The sequence below is a fragment of the Spodoptera frugiperda genome, chromosome 31, assembly GCF_023101765.2.
Source record: "Spodoptera frugiperda isolate SF20-4 chromosome 31, AGI-APGP_CSIRO_Sfru_2.0, whole genome shotgun sequence".
Lineage (NCBI taxonomy): Eukaryota > Metazoa > Arthropoda > Insecta > Lepidoptera > Noctuidae > Spodoptera > Spodoptera frugiperda.
In genome coordinates this window covers 5,369,697-5,390,911 of record NC_064242.1, presented here as the reverse complement: position 1 = coordinate 5,390,911, position 21,215 = coordinate 5,369,697, and the positions used below count along the sequence as shown (strand labels likewise).

Genomic DNA, 21,215 nt, shown 5'->3' with positions numbered 1-21,215 from the left:
AAACAAACCAGATTAAACAAATACAAATGGCGGTATCAAAGTAATACCGCTCAATAATAACACCAAAACAATCCCCTAACTGGTTCTTAAAGGTGTCCATAATCTGTATACTTGAACATTGAAGATAGAGAAATCTGAAACAAGGCTCGTAATCAGCTTAGCGCAAGTACTATTGGACTTATCTTCTCGGCAGCGGGTGGCTGCCCACAGGGATCGTCAAATATTTCAGATTTTCAGCATCACTACCAGTCTCCAGTGAAACGCCGCGCGGGTAGGACGTCCGATCCCCCACCGCACCGTTCCCACTCCGTTCGATAAAACATCCCGATTATTAATATTCAAAGTTTATCATCGATTCAAATCATTCCGATTGATTGTTAATGTGGATTCATTTGACTTCAAAGTGAACTTCAAACTTTTTTTCCTTTTTTAGGTCAAAATTTTTAGTGTTTCAAAAGTGGTGGTGTCGAGTTAATGAATGTTGACTATGTTCACTGGTTCATGTGGTAAGTGTCTATTATGTAATTATAATGTTAACTTCCACATAAAAGCTCTTTAATAGGTAATTATGAGTCAGTAATTACGCATTTTACCTTTAGTTTAATCCTATTTTCGCAACTAGTTTTATAGATCACGCCCTTTGAAGTACCTACTCTTAAAAAGGTTTAGAATAGAATACCTACAGATATAAATAAATCAAGAAAATTTTGTTAAACTCCAAATATTGAATAGAGCTACAAAAATTGTACAATTCGAGACCCGTTCAGGAGAGATAACGAAATAAAACTTTGGTCCAAGTTCATCCGAAGGGTTCTGTACACTCGAGTGATTCGTCAACGTAACAAAGTGGAACCCGAGATTGACAGAGACAAAATTTTCCGACTAATTTTTCACTTTAATCACAATGGAGTCGTTGTTAGCAAAGGTTTAAATTCTCTTTTACATTCAATCTTGACTTGAAGTAATCAAATTTAAAATCTTGTCCCTTTTGTTGATTGAATGTTAAACCAAATGATCGAATGGAAATCACTTTGATCGTAACTGTTCGAGTCTTCATTCGATTTTTTGTTAAATGTTTTATTCGTGTAGATAGAGAGGTACGTTATTATTTTAGATGACTGTTCCAGTATTTGACAGTTACACAGAGGTGTGTAGGAGTTACATTTATAAGTATAAAATACAGCTCTAATTTACTTCTCTCATTTCACTAACCAAATTATTTTAATTAGATCGAAGATATCCAAGTAGCGTGAAATCTATAAATGAATCCATAACTTGGTTACAGCAAACGCTTTGATATTTCTTACTGTCGAATAATTGGTTTAACTTTTCTTTGCCGTTTGCCACTCCCGATGAAAGGCCCTTAAAGCAATTTTGTAAAGGAAACGAAATATCACGAAATATTTTTCGAAGACAATGGCTGAGCTAGTCGAGCGCGGTTTTTGATGCTCCCCCAGACATAATACTTGTCAGTGGATATTGTATTTTTGTATGGCACTTAAGAACGAACACAATAAAGGGAGTACACACAAATGAATAACTGGAATTGAAAGGTTTGTTAGATATAAACCTGTCATTAAGTTATACCGAATAGGGTAAGTGACAAATTTTTATTTTAATGTCCGTCGTGTAGATTGTTTCAAAATATCAGACACGTATTTTCTTACGGTAACAAATACTTTCGAAAATATGTTGATTTGAAATATCGCGTGACATTAGGGTACGTTTTATACAGAGAAATGACGTATTTGCGCCCACTGCTTTACTTTGATTCGTTTTATCTTGTATGACAAAATAAAAAATACGTGTCTAAAATTTTTTATTACCTAACTAGACGGACAATTTTTTTTTAAATTTTCATATGCCATCATCCCTATTTTTTTAAATACAGCCAGTGTTCTTCTGATATCATTAATATCTATGAACATAATATAGGTATCTAAAAGAAAATCGGTGTTAATAACACTAACACACAACAATTGATTTGGTTGAAAGTTTGTGGAATTTTTTTATCTAAACATTTCCCGACAATCCCATGAGAACGGGATGACACGTTGAAAGTCGCGAGCAGAAGCTAGTTACTTATAATTACGTATTAAACACACGTTTCAAAGTAGATCATTAATTACATTTTATGAGTAAACAATATGAATAGTACTATAACGTTAAATGGAATATAATTACAATATGTTCTGTATGCTTATTAAAATATCTCAGAATTTTAATTATCACTAGTGCCAAGTAATATTGTTTTATTAAAAGAGAAATTAATTGGTAAAGCCACTGTATAATGTAAACCATTTGTGTTATAAGTTCAATGTAATAATAACGCCAGACTCCGTGTTTACTACTGATAAATTCTTCGAAAAGCTAAAAAGCCAGAAAAAAATACTTTTCCCGATCCGGGAATCGAACTCGAGGCCCTAGCCGGGAGTCGCACTTGCGACCATTCGATCAACGAAGGCAGTCAGATAGATTAACTCTGTAGTGATGTATCTTATGAAAGAGGGTAGCCATTGCCCATACTGTGATGACGTCTAATAAGGGGGAATGAAAGAAAAAGATATATTTAATCGACTGTCGAGAAACACGAGATAAAGACAGACTTATTAAAGATATTGAGATATTATTTACCTAATTAATTTAATTGCTTACCTTAACTAAGCTCTATAAAAGGTTTTCTTCAAAAGGAAATTTCATACAGGAATGGAAATTTCTAAGAACACTGCAGTCAAAGCGTTTGTCTACTTAATGTTCTTGAATTCTTTGAGACACAATGCATAGTTTAAACAGCCTGGTCTAGAAACGTGAAATTTAACACAAGAGCTCTTTAGGTGAGGTAAATGTTGTTTAATGCACCTCTCTGTTACGTACAGTTTTAGAAAAAAGTGTTAAAAATTCACAGTCACCTTGGTCTCATTCAGGAAAATGGCTAAACTGAGCACATTATTTTGTCTTCCATACCATTATCAAAAGTGTTTGTAGCGAACCATTGCGCGCCTGTCAATCATTAAGTCGATATTTTTTTTTCATAAAACATAATAAGTAACTAAATAGAAAATTGTTATTTCTTTAATAACCATTACTCACAGTAATAACCAACGAGCCTTCAATAAATTTTTCGACTCACGAAATTTGTTTTCATAAAAAATATTTTGGCCATTATTCGAAGCGAGCGTGCAAATCAAAAAATTTTATAAAAATGAGGATAACAAATACAGTCAATATCCGGCAATATTGAAACAATAAATACTTTTCTCAATTAAAACGTGGAGTAGCAAAATTTTCGCGAGAGGAAATTTGAGTTCGCGAATTACTGGCCACAGATGAAAAAACAAAAGACAATAAAAATAAAAGGCTGGCAACAAATCACGGCGAAGGATGTGTAAGGATGCGTAAACAGCTTGTAGGGGTCCTGAACAATGTACTTTTTGAACTATTAGCAAAATTTACCGCAGAGTAACTGATGTTGGTGTTGGTAGAGCATTTAATGTAAACGAGCGACTTTTTGCCGAACAAATGTTGGACAGTTTCCATGCCGATATGGGTTTGGAAAATAAAATGGAGTGCTCGTTTGTTTTAGGGCTGTAGTACCGCAAAATTTTTGCAAAGTTGGTGAGTTTTAAAAATATATGAATATCGTAGTAAAAATATGAGGATATTTTTTATAGGCACTGTCTATTTTTTGATCAGTAGTGAGGTTGATGGGACCAAACCGGCTCATGAGGTAATTTTTGCTGCTTCTAAAATTACTTCTATTGTAACAACTTTAATTTATTATTAAGTTCTGATCTTTAAATATACAAATTTTTAGAAACTAGTTTACGTAGTATTGATTGATTTATTGTACCAGCGTACTGATACTCAACTGCTTCACGTTTATCCTTCAGGATAATATATCCTATTCGAAATGCATACGATGCGTGCGATGCGTACGATGCGGGCCTGTGGACGCGTACCTTTAGAATCCATTTTTTTAAACGATATCTTTGCTCCAACAATTTCCAACGACTATTAAACAATTGTTGTATCAAAATTTCCAATTAGACATCCTAGACCAACAAAGCTCGTCTATCATATTTCTGATCCTTTCATCGTTTATAGGTTATTAAATATCTTGGAATCTTTAGCTAAAATATTCACAGATTCACGATCGCTTTATGTTTTTAGTTTAGACAGACAATTACTAAGGCTTGTCTAGCTTTTGTTACTGGGTTTCTCTGCATAATAGTTAAGGTTCTTAATTACAACTATTCTTTTAGGTAAGGCTAAAGTTTTTTACGGTTTGAAAATTAAATCATGTATTGTTGTAGTTTTGGGGTCAAGGATAAAATGGTGTCTGTTAGGCTTAGGACTTTTAAGGCTTGAGAATCGATACTTTTTAATTAGGTACTGATGAGATGATATTGAAAATATTTATGTACTGTCTTTACCTTTTTACGTCTTGCCTGTCTCCCTAAAGATTGTAATTATTGTATTGACAGGACAAGAGCGGTAGTTAGCCTCTCGTTTCTAACCAAGTATATTTATTTAATATTTTTCTACAGAAGACTTAATAATTAAGTAATCAATTCAAAAATAATACGACTCAAATTATGATACGCCTTATTAAAATTTATAAGCAAGTTGCAGATACTTGACATTTCCTTTTTTTTTTCTTTGAAACACAACCTACCTAAAAATTATAAGTATTCACTATCAAACATTCTACCTTTTTGTTTTTGTTTAATTTTTTGACGCTGCTGATTGATTTTGCTGTTAAATAATGAGTCTCTATCGTGGCTTGAAACTAATCGAGTTCCTCGTCAAATAGTTACGTGCAGAGGTAGGATGTTAAACATAAAAAGGTTGACCCATTAATCTACACACGTTGCCAAACTTTCAGAACATCGAAGTATATCTATTAACCTACCTACTACAAGGTATTCGACTACCGTTCAAAACTTAACTAAAACAGAGCAAGCGCTACTGAACTCCTTTATAACACCAAGTTGGTTACGAAAGCAGTTACGTACACCAAAGGATCTTGGGATTATTACCAATAAGTTCCTTTAATCTTATTTTACAGGTTTAATTCAAGTGAATAATTAATTTACTCGAAATATTCCTGAGAACCAGAGACTGTTGTGTGATTGTTGGATTTAAGACGATTTTGATAAATTTTGGAAAGATAAATAAGAATTGTTTAGAATTCAGAGATTGTGATTTTGCTACCTACACAAATGGTATTGTCAATATCTTTAGAGAAGAAAATCTTGTGTTCTCACATAATTTTGTCAGATATTGGGTCTGTCTATCTAAAGGTTCTGGAGGTCTTCGTATCTGGAGAAAGTATGAAGTAAATACAAAGAGGAGATGTTATAAGTGAATTTCTCTTTAACATAATGCGTGTCACTTTACGGGAGCGCGAGACATTACAAACCACACCCCTCTCTATTTTCCATCTAGCGGTCCCATACTATAAAGACGTTGCCAATTGTTCACATTTTAATGTGCCACTTTCTGAGCGCTTATAACCCATCTACATCTTTTTATTTATTATATCATTGGGCAGGGCTGTTTTTTTGTATCACAGTGCACAATCACATTATGACATCTCCTCTTTGTACTTATTTCATAATCTAAACGAATGCAGTGGACTGGTAAAAACTAAGTTTAAAAGACCATGCTTAAAAGGCTTATTCACTCAATGATGAATGAATGAATTAAAAAACTTGAAATATAAAGATGCTTCACTCAACACATCAAATGTTTTTTTTTATTAAACAACATATGTTATTTAAGTAAACCATTTAAAAGAAAAAGGAAATAAACGATGGCCCATAATATTCTTTTTACACACACAAATCATTTACAAAAATAGTTTCGTCTCCACCTTCCCTGACAAATGCTACCCCTACAAGGGACGTAAATTACATTTTATTGTACAAGGAAAGACGGGGTTTTGAGTTATATTTTTAACCGTGTCTTTTTATGGCAAACATGATGACTTTCTGCAGTTTCCTGAACTGAATGTTAATGCTCAGTCTATGCATTGTTTGTTGTCATACACATAAATCCTACTACGTCTTCCTTCTTCATTATTCGTTTGTGTGTGAAGAGTGAATATATAACTTATTGTGTTGTTAATAAGGTCGTATTCTATTCTGGGCGATTTTTAATGAGTGGAAAAATGGGAAACATTTTTTTCGGTGATAAAAATAGAACTACGATTTTTGGAGCAGGTTGAGGCTGACTAAAACGTTACAGAAATACGAAAAATGTTTTCTACCTATGTAACTTTTATACAAAAAGAATATGATTTCGATCTTGGACTGACTATATAATTACACTAAGTTAGAACTTACTCGTAATATCAGTTACTAGCTTCTGCCTGCTTCTGCTGCTGGCTTATGTGTTATTCCAAACCATAATCTACCCCTGTTCTAAATTTTATTTCGATTTCTTCAGCCGTTTTGACGTGAAAGAGTAACAAAAAAACAAACATACAAACTTTCGCATTTATAATACTAGCTTTTGCCAGCAACTTAGCGTGACAGTAACCGAGGGATAAAAAGTAGCCTATGTGTTATTCCAGACCATAATCTGTCCCTGTACCAAATATGATCCCGATCCAGTCACTCATTCATTTCCATATTATTAGTAGGATTATAATAACGTAACTGTTAAAAATTATTTTCAATAGAGGGGAGGGGACTACAATGATCTACCAAACCTCTTTGGAGTTAGCAACACTTTAATACGTTAAACATAGCGTATGAAAACCCAACTAAAATATAAACAGTATTTAATGTGAAGCTCTTATAAACCTTCCGTTTCTATTAATATGAATAAAATATTCTATGTAGGTACCTAAGTATATTTACCTTATTTCCCACAAGACCTTATTTACCTATCAAAATATTTCTCCACGAAACATATTCGTAGTCTAGTTGTGTACGCAGAAGCTTATAATAATATTTATTTATGAATATAGGATAATGCCTAACGTTTCATACGTAAGTACTTATTTTAATATCAATTTTACGAGTACTAGCTTTTCTCGTGAATTTTCTGGCTTAATCTTCAGATTTTCATCTCAATTTCTCCGTCTTTAAGATGTTTTTTGTATAGAATGTTTATATTATCATTACTTTCTATCTTTCTATAAATATATACATAAATAACCTAACGCCTATGTGGCTAGGTGGAGGCTATGGAACGCCAATTGCAACGATTTTTACGTACCTCTATCGCTTCAGCAACAGTTATCAGTCTTTTCATGTATGCGGGCTGGGGATTGCTTTTTTTATATTTGTATCAAAATCGAATAAGGAATTTCAACAAAACAAACACTGTTACATTTATGGGATACCCTAGTGACTTGTGGACGCATACGTTGCTACATTATATACCATACATCAAGTCACGTCCTTGTCGTATGTACGTGTAGATAATTATGCAGAAACAGCACCACATACTGCGATACTCACACATTTCTCTTTGATTTTCCTCATAAAACAAAAGTTTCAGATACATTTATATGCCAGCTAATACCAGCAGTTTTATGTATGTACTTAATGAGGCATAGAAAACTCTTGAGTTGAAAATTATATACAACAAGCGTAACTTAGTAAAGAGTAGATTTGCACGATTGTAAATTAGCAACGAGTTTCTGTAAGTAAATTCACAAATACAAACAAACGTAATCATGCAACATTAAACCTTAATGCAGTGATCAAAACGTTTATTTTTCGCTAATGAGTAGAACAGTAGCTAATTTAGAAATGAGCATTTCAGTGTGTATTATGAAATTAGTGGAAATTGGGAAAATAATAAACAGACTTGAGACAATTGTTATAGCATCTTGAGTCCTCCACGTTATTGAATTACGTTGTATGTCCTTGGATGTTCAAGGGGCCTCTTGTACTGAAGTTGACCTCAATAGTAGCTGGAGGCGCCACTGAAGTGGCCAACTATTGGACGAAAATAATAGAAAGCTTTACAAAAGAAACGACGACTATCCTCTCGTATTATAACAATATCAAAAATATTTTCTATTTTCATGTGTATTTTGTGTTTTATTGTCGCCTGTTGGAGATTACGTACAGCGCATATTATATATTCAGGTTAGTTTAATTGCTGAATTTTGCTTACAAATTGTAAAACGCCTAAATTACATCTGTAATTTTATTACAACTTTCGAGAGACATAGTACATTAATTATTATATTTTCGGCTTACGCACATAACTCGACTTGGCGTGGTTGAAATTAGTCGAGTTCCTCATCAAAGAGTAACCTAATAATTAATAACGGCTGATAACATAACAATTAATTGTATCTGTAAATAAAAAGTTAAGTTTCAACCATTTTAATTACCTTTTCCAAACTGCAAACCAATAATGAACCCATAACAAAACTAAGCACCTGAAAACAGTTCAGGGTATATCTACAAGACATTACAATTTCACGGTACAAAGAACAACTGGTAAATTCACAAATACTGTTAGAATTTTCTGCTCAACAGAGCTTAAGTTAATGTTTTCGGCTTGTAGAATAACAACCAGTGAATAACTCGAGGATAAGTTGCTGCATCCATTATCACCACACGATTACCACGTCTGTGAGTACTGGGAGCTCTTTTGTGAGAATATCTTGTTCTAGGAAAAAGCCGCTAAAGTCAAAAGGGATTATTGTGATGTGAATATTGTTTGAATGTCATATTATTATGGTTCTTTGAGTGATTTGGTATTTGGTTTTGTGGTAGTGTTTTTGTACATTGTTACAATTTTCGATTCCTCTATCAGTATCTAAGATTACTATGTATTAAAATAGAAATTGAAAATGCAAATATCTAAAATTCATTTTACTTGATGAGTGATTCCAACAGACAGAACAGTTTCTGTATGACAATGTACAAAGGGTAAACTCAAAGGGTAATTAAGAAAGTGTAAGACGAGTAGTATTAGACAAATTAACTATCGTCATCTCGCCTTTTTTTGAGTGACTGACTTCTCCCGCCTTGGGGTAGGCGAGAGGGTAGAGGAGTGTCAGACTCTTACTGACTAAAAAGTACTCCGTCCATATTCCTACTCTTCGAGTTGGAGCCCCGATAACCCATTTGGCAGTCCATAGCTCCGGAACGTGATCTTTTGTTTGACTGTATTTTTCTTTAACGTGACATTTTAACACAATAATCTATACCTCTAGTAAAAGGTTGTCACATAACGCTATAATACGAACAAACATTTGAATGTAGTTCAATGTTTCGTGTCTATTAACGCACCATTGAATAAACCTTTATGGTTACTGCTAAATGCGAAACAAGCCTTGATGGTACGGTTAATCTCCTTAAGAGAGGGCTTACTAACTTCATACGGGTTTAACTTTAGTAATCGAAATAGGTAACTCCTGTTTGTGAATTTTGATGTAACTATTAATATGCTAAACTGAATGTAGGTAAGTGGAATGTTTTGTACCTAGGAATGACTTTAATACGTTTGACTATCCACAATACAGGAGACAAACCTAAAACAGTAAAACTTTACACAGAGTAAACGAATTGTCCAAAAATAAAATGTCACATCAATTTTTACTTTCAGTATGGCCATGTTCCGTCATTTGCTGAATGCATGCATTCGTCAAAAACGATAGGCGGATTTAACGTTGCCGTTTCATGGACAGTTTTCATTGTTTCTAAGCAAGATGCAAGCATTTGTGAAGGATGCATGCAATCGTCAATTGACGCAACGAGTTAGCTACACTTTTTTGTGAGTCCTAAGCTATTTTATGAGATTAATGTCAAACATTGGGCATAATACACACTCCATACTATTCCTGACAATTTTAGAATGCCAATATAAATATTTTTTTAGAGAGACTGTATAGTGAAATACGCAGTAATACAAACATGACTGCATATTTCACAGCTGACTGCGGTATTGAGTAAAACCGCAGCGGTCAATTTAATTAATTATTGACTATAATCTTGATTGTGGTTTTGCTCATTTTATGTCATTAAATACCGATAATAAACCACTGCACGTATCTATTACTGAGAATTATAGAAATGTATACTTTTAATTGAATCCTGTATTTATTTACTAGTCTTGTTGGTAGTTCCATGTAATGAAGGTAATTCCACTCACTGGCCATTCCGTAATTCAATATCGTTATATCAATGGGAAATTGATTCATTTTAGATAAATCGTTTATTTATAACCGTAACTATATATTTGTGTAGCTTTTCATATTATTTGTTTCTTTAGTAATCAGATTGATGAATTAACTAAGTAAAACATTTTACCGGTAAAATGTTCCGCCACATTTAAATCTATATTGGAACTCTAATCATCTATCACACAAATAACATTTCTATCTTTTTTCCACTCATCCACAATCATACAATTAGATTATCATTCAAATGAAGGAAGTCTCGAACTGGGAATAAGGTAGGATCAGAAATTTTAATTGAAAATGTTGAATAAATAATTTGTTAAAGTATGAAAGGAAAAGTTCGTGGTGAAATAATTTTCTGAGCCAACCGCTTCTTAATATTATTGAGTTGGTACAAGAATTAACATTTCCAACGTCTGCATTACCATTGAAGGTTTGGACTACGACTTTACGTTTTGTTTCTGTTTCTGTTAGATACTTAAGGAACAAAAATGTACGTGAAGGTTTTGTGTTTTATCAGCTACAATATTGTGTCTATAAATGTATTGTTAGGAGTCAAGGAATAACAGCTTTTAAGAGTTTATAAAAGCAAACTTCACACCGTTCTGAAGCCCATTTGCTCGAGAGTCGTCGAGGAGGTTACATCGCTCAAGGATCGTGAGACTTATATTTTTGTATTCTTATGTACTTTCTTATTGTTTCTTTGATCATTTATGTGCTAATTCAATGTGTGGTGATTTGTGGTAGATAAGGTTACTTTTCGTGATTGTTATTTTGTTCCTAAATAAAAAAATAAAGAGTTGTATAATTTTGGTTGTGTGTTGCGTTTTTTTTTAAATATCCAAACTTCTGATTCCTAAAATCAGAAGTGGGATAAAGAACAGCTTTAATTGCCCACTAGATTACCAGTAAAAACATTCAAGGAACAAAATATCAAAATATTTTTCTACCCGCAAGTTTCACTTTTGGTTTTCGCTTATCATTTTGATATTTTACGTGTGTGATTGTGATTTAATACCGAATCTTTGTGCTCATCATGCCGGGAAGCCATGAACGTCGTCGTTCACGAGGTCGATCTCAACGCGTTTCGCGAGACGAGTCCCCTAGCAGTGAAACCGAATGTAGGTCGCGCCGTAGATCACGACGGAACCGTCGTCGGGAGCGTAGCGACTCCGAGGAAAGCACGTATTGTCGCCGCCGCGAGGCTCGGGACCACCGCCATTCTAGATCTCGATCTCCACATACACCCCCGCGTGCAAGGTACCCGTCAGTGACTCCACGTACTAATAACTCGTTACAAGACACTCTCAGTAATATTATGACAAGGCTTGATGCTATCGAGCATAACGGTGCGAACGCGATATCCACGCCTAATAATTTGCCAAATTCTCACACTGAAGGAAACCTGCAGGATCCGGTTCGTGAAGCCGCTTCGCGTTCGCGTAGTCTCGACGTCTTGAGCGATGTTCCGCAACAAGTCCGCATTAATAATTCCGAGGGTTCTTCAACGACAGTTCATGCGGACAACTCAAGCGCTCGCGGATCCGAAGCCGTGTCCACTGTGACCATGCTCGCGGAAGCCTTGAGATCTTTGCAGCCTACTAGGTCGCACAATTATTACGTATCTAATTTCGATCCGAACATACACGATATTGACGCATGGTGCGAGGAAGTGGACCGAGCCGCGATCGCGAACGCTTGGAGGGACCATGAATGTTTGTCGCGAGTAGCTTCCTGCCTTAAAGGCGATGCTAAAGTTTGGCTCAACGAATGGGTCACCAATGATCGAACGTGGTCAAATTTTAAACTTGAGTTTAAACCCCTTTGTCCACGGAAGTTAGATTACGCAAATATTTTATTCGAAGCAATGAACACGACATCCGACAAATACACGACATATGCGGAATACGCTCGCCGTACTTTGTTACGCTTAAGGATAGTTAAGGGTCTTAGCGATGAGTTACGAACTCTAATCGTCATACGTGGTATTGATAACCCACAAATTAGAGCGGCCGCGGCGAATGCAAACCTAGCAACCGAAGATATAGTCTCGTTCCTTTCAATTTACGTGAAACCGAACCGCGCTAAACCTGATTCTCGTGGTACCGCGACAAATAAACATTCGTCTTCGAACTCATCTTTTGATCGCGGACCCAAGTGTTACATATGCAACCAGCGTGGACATGTGGGTCGCAATTGTATTAAAAAGACTCGCAAAGAATCCAGTGATAGGTCTACCGTAAAATCTGGGACACAAGGCTCTGTTAACGATACCACTGCTGCTAGCAAATCCGAATTGCTATGCTCGTTTTGTAAGAAAAGGGGGCACACAGAAGAAAAGTGCTTCGCCAAGAACCGCTCAGAACAAAGGAACCAGCGAAATGTTAATTTGTGCGCGAGTCACGCAAATAACAAGACAGATATTGTAACGGCCGTTGTCCAGGGTATCCCCATGGACGCGCTCATAGATAGTGGAGCCCAAAACGTGTCGCTGATTTCTTCAGATGTTCTGAAGCACCTTTCTTGCCAAGTTAAACCAACACACTGCGTTCTCAAGGGTATAAGCGAGCGGGAAATCGTAGCTTCTTCGTTCATTACGGCAACTATTGAGCTTAGTGATATTTCTATAGAAACTGACCTAGTGGTAGTGCCAAAGTCATGTATGAACACTTCTCTTATTATTGGAACAGACGTCCTTAACCGCGACGGGGTAACGTACGTACGCACCAAAGACAGACAGTACATCACTCGAGCTAGCGATACTCCTGCTTGTGTGAACGAAGTTCTACGTCTTGACCAAACGTTGGTCAATACCCCTTTGCAAGGCGCTCTGCGTGATTCTCTGATGTCTGTGATTAACAAATTTTCAAACTTTCTTATCACTGGTACCGCGACGAGTACAGTTACAACTGGTTACATGGAGATCAAACTAACTAATACCACTCCCATCGTATACCGACCGTACAAGCTCTCTTATAACGAGAAACTTGTAGTACGCGAAATAATTAGAGATTTATTGGATAAAGGCATCATCAGGGAATCACGATCAGAGTACGCCAGCCCCATAATACTGGTGAAGAAGAAGGATGGGTCCGACCGAATGTGTGTCGACTACAGGGCGCTCAATCGTATCACTGAAAAGGAGAGATATCCTCTCCCCCTGATAGACGACCACATTGATCGGTTGGGTCGCTACACCTTCTTCAGCAGCTTAGACATGGCTACTGGTTTCCACCAGATTCGAATCAAAGAGAGCTCCGTTCACGTGACGGGATTCGTCACACCAGAAGGGCACTACGAATTCCTGAAAATGCCGTATGGTTTGACGAACTCCCCGATCGTATACCAACGGATAATAAATCACACCCTTCGCGAATTTATCGACGCCGGAAACGCGCTAGTTTATATCGATGACGTCCTCTTGCTAAGTAATACCGCAGAGGATGGCATCGCTTTGCTCGAGAGAGTCCTGCAAACACTCACTAAATCAGGCTTTTCGATAAATTTAAAGAAATGCTCTTTCTTGACAACCGAAGTCGAATACTTGGGTAGGTCGATAAGTTTTGGTCAGGTACGACCGAGCTCTAGGAAAATAGCGGCGTTAAAAAACTCCCCAGCTCCCAAAAATGTCAGGCAGGTCCGTCAATTATTAGGACTGGCAGGATACTTCCGCAAATATATTAAAAACTACGCAACCAAGACCGCGTGCATCGCCCATTTAACTCGAAAGGGGGTAGATTTTCATTGGGGTCAGGAACAGGAACAAGTTCGGCAAGATTTAATACAATGCTTGACTAGTGAGCCTGTCCTCACCATTTTCAACCCTGAGCTAAAAACCGAAGTTCACACAGATGCGAGCTCTGCCGGTTATGGGGCAGTACTTTTACAAATGGACACTGATGGTGGAAGGCATGTGGTGGCATACTTCAGTAAGGTTACGCAAGGAGCAGAAAGCAAATACCATAGCTACGAATTGGAGACGTTAGCGGTCGTGAAGGCCTTGCAGCATTTTCGCCATTATTTGGTGGGCTTGCAATTCAAGGTCGTCACAGACTGCAACGCTCTCAAGTCTACGGAACGTAAAAAAGATCTGCTTCCTCGCGTAGCTCGATGGTGGATTTACCTCCAGGATTTTAATTTTTCTCTCGAGTACAGAAAAGGGGTTATGCTTCCGCATGCCGACTACCTCAGTAGAAACCCCGTTACCACCATAAATCAAATAACGAGACCTCGTAACTGGGCGCAAATAGCGCAAAACGCGGACCATGAAACTAAAGACCTTATACAGAAACTCTCAGAAGGTCAGCTCGACTCTAGTCGTTATGTCTTGAAAAATGACCTATTGCATTACAAATACACGCCAGTCGGTGAAGAAGCACGCCTTCTTTGTTTTATACCCAAGGGCCATCGACTCAGTCTTTTACGAATTTTCCACGATGAGCATGAGCACGTGGGTGCTGATAAAACTCTACATCTCATCCTAAAACATTTCTGGTTCCCCGGGCTCCGCCAATTTGTGTCTAAATACATCTCCCATTGTTTAGTATGTATTTCTAAAAAGCGAGTGCCCCGGGCACCGCTTCAGAATATCTCATCCTGGTCAAAACCCGAAACCCCTTTCGACACCGTTCATGTCGATGCCCTGGGACCACTGCCAGAATCGGAGGGTTACAAATTTATCTTAATACTAGTTGATGCTTTTACAAAGTTTTGTATGTTGTACCCTATTTACCGCCAAGACACCAGTGAGTTGAAACGCGTCATGTCTCAAGCCATTTCTTTATTTGGAGTTCCCAGACTGTTAGTTACTGACAGGGGTAGGATGTTTGAGTCTACGGACTTCGTGCAGTGGATATCCGAACTTGGTTCAGACCTGCACTATATAACTCCTGAAATGCACGGCGCGAACGGGCAAGTGGAACGGTATATAAGAACCGTTCTTAACATGCTTCGTATCGAAGTGGGACATAAGAACGCCTCCTGGTCGACCACACTTTGGAAGTTACAACTGGTACTAAATATCAGCAAGCAGAAAACTACCCAATCCTCAGCCATAAATTTAATGATTGGTACGGACGCCTCTACCCCAGCTATACGATCGTTGATACGGGACCTAGCTACAAGTACTCCAGATACCAACAGAGAAGCTCTGCGGGAGATGCGTCGAAGTCGCGCTAGCGAACTGATGAAAAAGAACCAGGAACAGCAAGATGCTTCAGCCAACCAGTTTAGACGTCCACCGCGCGAATACAAGGTGGATGACCTAGTTTTGTAATAAAGTACTCGCAATCAACGGGAAAATTAGACCCTGGAATGCGAGGACCATATAGAGTGTCCAAAGTCTTACCTAATGGGCGCTATGAACTTAAACTTCTCAGCGGAAGCTGCGGGAACACCACTCAAGCAGCCTCCCAATACATGGTGCCTTGGAAAGGAGAATGGTGCCCAGAAAGTTGTGCCGCTTTCTTTGAAAGTGAGTATGATTAACTGATCCTGTTTTTTTTTTGTTTTCAGAAGTGTTAGTCCCTGTGGCGTTAGTCGCCCTACAATGGGACGTCACCAATGGCGTTTGTCGCCAAACATACGGGTTAGTCCCAACGGCGTTAGTCGCCAAACATACGGGTTAGTCCCAACGGCGTTAGTCGCCAAACATACGGGTTAGTCCCAACGGCGTTAGTCGCCAAACATACGGGTTAGTCCCAACGGCGTTAGTCGCCAAACATACGGGTTAGTCCCAACGGCGTTAGTCGCCGAACATACGGGTTAGTCCCACCGGGTTAGTCCCACTGGGTTAGTCCCACCGGGTTAGTCCCACCGGGTTAGTCCCACCGGGTTAGTCCCACCGGGTTGGTCCCACCGGGTTAGTCCCACCGGGTTAGTCCCACCGGGTTAGTCCCAATGGCGTTAGTCGCCCAACAATGGGATGTGTTCCCCATCAATGGTGTTAATCGCATATAGACGGACGCCCCAGGGGCGTGTGTCGCCTAACCATGGGATACGCCCCACTGCGAAGGCGTGTGTCGCCCAACGTCGGTGACCGTCACCCATGTAGCGTCAGTCGCTGTGGTAACGTATAAGGCAATGATATGAAATGGTTGGGACGCCTACTATCTTATATCGTTAGCCATTTTCCTATTTATGTAATTATTAAGCGATCAGTATACTTGTGTTAATTGTGTGAATAACCATAGCAAGCTCTTTCAGATGACGATACTGACGAGGCTGAAAATAGGTCAGATCACTTGGAAGGCGACAACCCGGCACCAGCTTCGATTGGGTTATCCATGCCGAGCTTAGATGAGGAGGTGGGAACAGAACAGCATCCCAGTGCAGGCGCATCCCAAGAAGTTCAAGTCGAGGACGACTTGCTGTCAGGAGAGGCCGTGTTAGAAGTCAAGGAATAACAGCTTTTAATAGTCTATAAAAGCAAACTTCACACCGTTCTCAAGCCCATTTGCTCGAGAGTCGTCGAAGAGGTTACATCGCTCAAGGATCGTGAGACTTATATTTTTGTATTCTTATGTACTTTCTTATTATTTCTTTGATCATTTATGTGCTAATTCAATGTGTGGTGATTTGCGGTAGATAAGGTTACTTTTCGTGATTGTTATTTTGTTCCTAAATAAAAAAATAAAGAGTTGTATAATTTTGGTTGTGTGTTGCGTTGTTTTTTTTTTTTAAATATCCAAACTTCTGATTCCTAAAAATATTAATACAATGTATAAAGCAATCTGTGATTTATTCTTTTTATTCTTGTCTGCGATAAAACGTTGTTACTTGTTTGAATTTAAATTTGAAAAAAAACCGACTTCAATCTACTCGCTTTGATGTCGGTTAATATCCTTAAACTTGGTCGTAACAAACACTTTTCTGAAAACCGAATCATAATCAGTTTGGCCAATCGTAACATATACGTTCAGGTCAATTACAGATCCTCCTTCTTTTTTGAAGTCGGTTAAAAAGTGTGGCAGATCAGACACCCATGGAATACAAAACTTGAAATAACATTCCACCATTAAATAACCAACACTGACATCTAAATTCATTAAGATTCATTCAATAAATCAACCAATTTTTACTAAAGATTAAAATGGAAATGATTCACAAAAGTTTTTAATTAAAAACGACTCGGGAAGTTGTTGGGAATACCAAAGCTCTTCAATTTAAACCGGGTTTAGGCACGGCTACGCGCGGTCTAATCTAGGAACATCTTGAGACCTCGAGCTAGCTACAGTTCTTAGTCTCAACTCTTCACAGTGACGTGTAGCTGCTCTTGCTTTGATTTTATTTAGTACAGCAGCTGTCTTGGTTGAGCGTGGAAACGTTTGCAGTTTTGTAAAATATCGCGTTAAAAACGGGGACTTTTTAATGTTTTACAAAGTAGTTGTGCGTTAAACAAGGCTTGTGCGATTATAGTTTTAATTTTGTGCTATAAAAAAGTGATAATTTTTAAAAGCATTTAAACCTTTTAGTTCTATATCTGAAGCCAAAGCAGTATTAGAATGCCTTACTTTAATCACAACAAAAAACATTCAGATAGGGAAACAATTTATAAATCCAGAAAAATATTTAATGGACAACTTTCCCCATTCCTTTACTTCCCATTTTCCTTTACGGAACCTATATTGAAGTTATGATAAACTTCTCTCAACCGAAATTGTCTACGACAGTAGCGCCACGAGTATTTATTGTTACATTTTACTTTGGCACTATTTATTACAGCCACTACTCATGTGGTATCAAGAAATATACGACATTTTTCAAAACAACTTTACAACGCATTCCCCGAAGCTGACTTAAAACTACACTCACACACATATCACATTCATTCTTCTACTATACTTGTGTTGCATTTGCAAAATTTACTTTGTTTTAACTCCAAAACAAATTGTTTTATTCATACAGACAGTTATAAAGTCATTTATTCAAAAAGTTTTCAAACAAAATTTCCACAGGATTGTAATAAAATTCGAGTTTTATTTAATCTTGTACGTAGAGTTTTTACAAAGAGACATTTATTACATTCTTTCAAAGTTATGTTCACAGAAGTCTTTAGTAAACATAGTTAATTTGCGAAACAAGATTTAATTAACGCGAACATCATCATTTAGTATGAAATTTTCATAACTCCCGTCAAGTTATTAGGCGTCGTCGTCGCCTGCGTCAGGCCTTTGAAGCCCTTTGTGACAATACATGTAGATTTCACTGAGGTGTGCGTACCCCGCTTTTAATTAAGCCCCTAAGTTTACACAGTCTTAATATATTATAGTAATAATGTATATAATCCCAGGTTTACTCTTAGCGAGGAAGAATTAAATGAAGGCACTTTGGCGGATGTAAATTGTGGATAAATACCGTTTGGGTTAGCACGCTGTTAATCTTACTTAGCGGGGCGAACCGATTCTGTGAATTATTTCAACAATGTATTGGGTAATTAGTCTAATTTTTATTTATGGGGATTTGCTACGCCGTATTGATAAGGAGTTTTATAAAATACACAATGTCTACATTTTTTAATAATCGATTTATTAATGAAACAAACACTCGACATATAACATACGTTATAGCAACTGCTAAAGTAAAACTACGTATTACCAATAGAAGTAATAGGTAGGTTCGTATATTAACTATCAGTCCAACATACCCTTAAAAATACTTTAAAGCAGTGAAAAATTAAGCTAAAAGACCAAGAAACAAACCATCCCATCAAGAAGCAAGGGAATCATTGTTTAAATATGAGCAATACATATTTGAAACAATGGCCAAAGTTTGCATTTTGACCGAAACATTGAGACTTAAGTATTTTGGCCGTCTGTTCCCAAGAGTGACTGGAATTAACCCGACAACGTTGCATACAAAACTTGGTGAAATACACCGGAGCAAACTTCACGGTCGTTTATTTGGAATTTAATGGAATACTCCACTTTGACTGCAAAACAGTTTGCCATCTTTGTTTCTCCTTTTTTGTTCTCATTTTTATTCAAGTTCTCACTTAATACTTATTCAACAGTACACTTTGAGTTTTTACGTTTGTTTTATTTTTTGGTTGAAGGGTCACTTTGATTTAATTGCGTGTCGTTTGTTACGCTTATAAAATATCATGTAGACTTTTTTTAATGAAAGCTGTTTTGCTTGTTTTGTGTCCTAGACTAAGCTAGCTTAAACTAAATCACGTCAAGGTATAAACAAGATTGTTTCAAAGGTAAATCAGAGTACCTTTAATGAAATCAAGTTCATAAAGTTTCATTGTAATCAAATATTAGAGGATAAACCTATTCTATGTATAAATATTTACAATTTAGGGTAAATTAAACTAGACTAAGCGAAGCCAACAATAAATAGCAAACAAGATACTATCCAATTTTGTTAAACAAAGGCTAATATTATGATCATAGTAGGATCGCCTTACACGTCTATGCTAATAACAGACATTTCAATTTACCTATCGCGAGATTATTCCAAAGTGATAATAGGCACGGCTTTATCGCACTAAAGATCTTAAATATTTACTATTGAAATTCGTGGAACAGGACTTTCGGACCCCAGATTTTAATTCGGATTGTTCCCTATTATTACATTACATCCCTAAATAATAATCTACCTTTGAAGGATAAAATAAATAAAATTCCCATACCGCTGTGTAACATTTTCATTCTCTGGGAATATGAAATTCTGAGACATGTTCTTAAATTAGATTTCCTTATATATTCCGTACATTGAATTGATGTTTATTTCTTTATCATTTCTTGTGGGTAGATATTATTATTACTTTTGCATACTCTTTCTTAATTGTTTAGTCATCGAGTGGTTTATGGTTCCTGATCGTGCTTTGTAAAGAGTATGATCATCATCATCATCAGCCGAGATGTCCACTGCTGAAAGGCCTCCCCCTTAGTCCTCCACGTAGAACGACAAGCCGCCACCTGCATCCACTGGCTCAAAGAGTATCATCAGTTGGAATAAAAATAGATGGGAACCATTAGTGTTTTACTCTCAATGTAGATAAACCCTCCACTTTTCTCCACTCTCTGCTTGTGAAATAGCCATCTTTTCATCCCTTTGAACCATAAGAGTCTGAAAATAGAAAGTGCACTTTAATTTTCCTGTTCAATGAAGTTAGAAATATCAATACACACTACAGCTAGCATTACTGTTTTCTAGAATTACGTTAGAAAATAGAACAGAAATTAGAAAATCTCTGGAATGAAGCCTCATATTCATGGTAAACATTTGTTTAGCAACAGTTTATGAACAGCGAGAATGCTGCTGGAAACTTTGTTTAAATCAATATGGGTTGTCCATACACGCCAGTCTAGGTTAAAATGTTGCCTAACGCTTAAGATTGAAATAATTTTAATAATTTTATTACAACTATCGTCAGACGAACTACGTGCGTTATCGGCTTACTCATCCGCGACAAACGACGCTAAATGCTGCTCATAAATATGAGCCTCTAGCATGGCTTGAAAATAGTCGAGTTCTTCGTCGAATAGTTACGTGGGTAAGTCGATAACATAATAATTAATAATATTAATTGCATAATTTTATCGTTACTTACTACCGTTACGTTTATATAAAGTTGCAAATACGTCCGTAACTGCTTGTAACCGTAGCAAGTCGTCATGCGTCAACATTTGTTGATAAACTGATGTTTTCGCTCGCCGGGCGTCACCTCTGCAACATGGCATGACTTCAACTTTACAACACTAATGTTGCCCACAATATGTTCATGCAACTATATTGCTAAACAAATATCTACCATGAGGCTTTAGAATACGTATAATAATTATGTACATTAGTACATCACACAGCTACGATACATGTTGGGAAATATCTTTCAATAATATTAAAGAACTTGAGTGAACCTTTAAGAGGTCTCAGGCCTTAGATCCGTCGGTCATGTCATTGTTAACAGGTTCCGGACCCAGTAGGGAACCCTTTTGCTCGATATGTGATTTTATTTTGATAATAATATGAAAAGGTATTAGAAAAGAAAAAGCTGTGATATTTCAAGTGAAAAAGTTAAAGTTGGATATTTAATGGATTTGTTATTGTGAAT

General features: G+C 36.9%; 1 protein-coding gene across 2 annotated transcripts in view; it reads left to right on the top strand.

Annotated features, from left to right (window-relative positions):
* The first annotated feature begins 248 nt into the window (after positions 1–248).
* LOC118276473 (trace amine-associated receptor 1) overlaps positions 249–21,215 on the top strand; it is a 75,945-nt gene continuing 54,978 nt past the window's right edge. Inside the window, exons 1-2 of one of the 2 annotated variants that reach the window (XM_035594808.2) lie at positions 253–271; positions 434–506. The gene's annotated coding sequence lies outside the window, so the exon portion shown is untranslated. Of the gene's footprint in view, positions 507–21,215 lie in introns of both variants that reach the window. The other variant, XM_035594807.2, reaches the window with a different exon arrangement.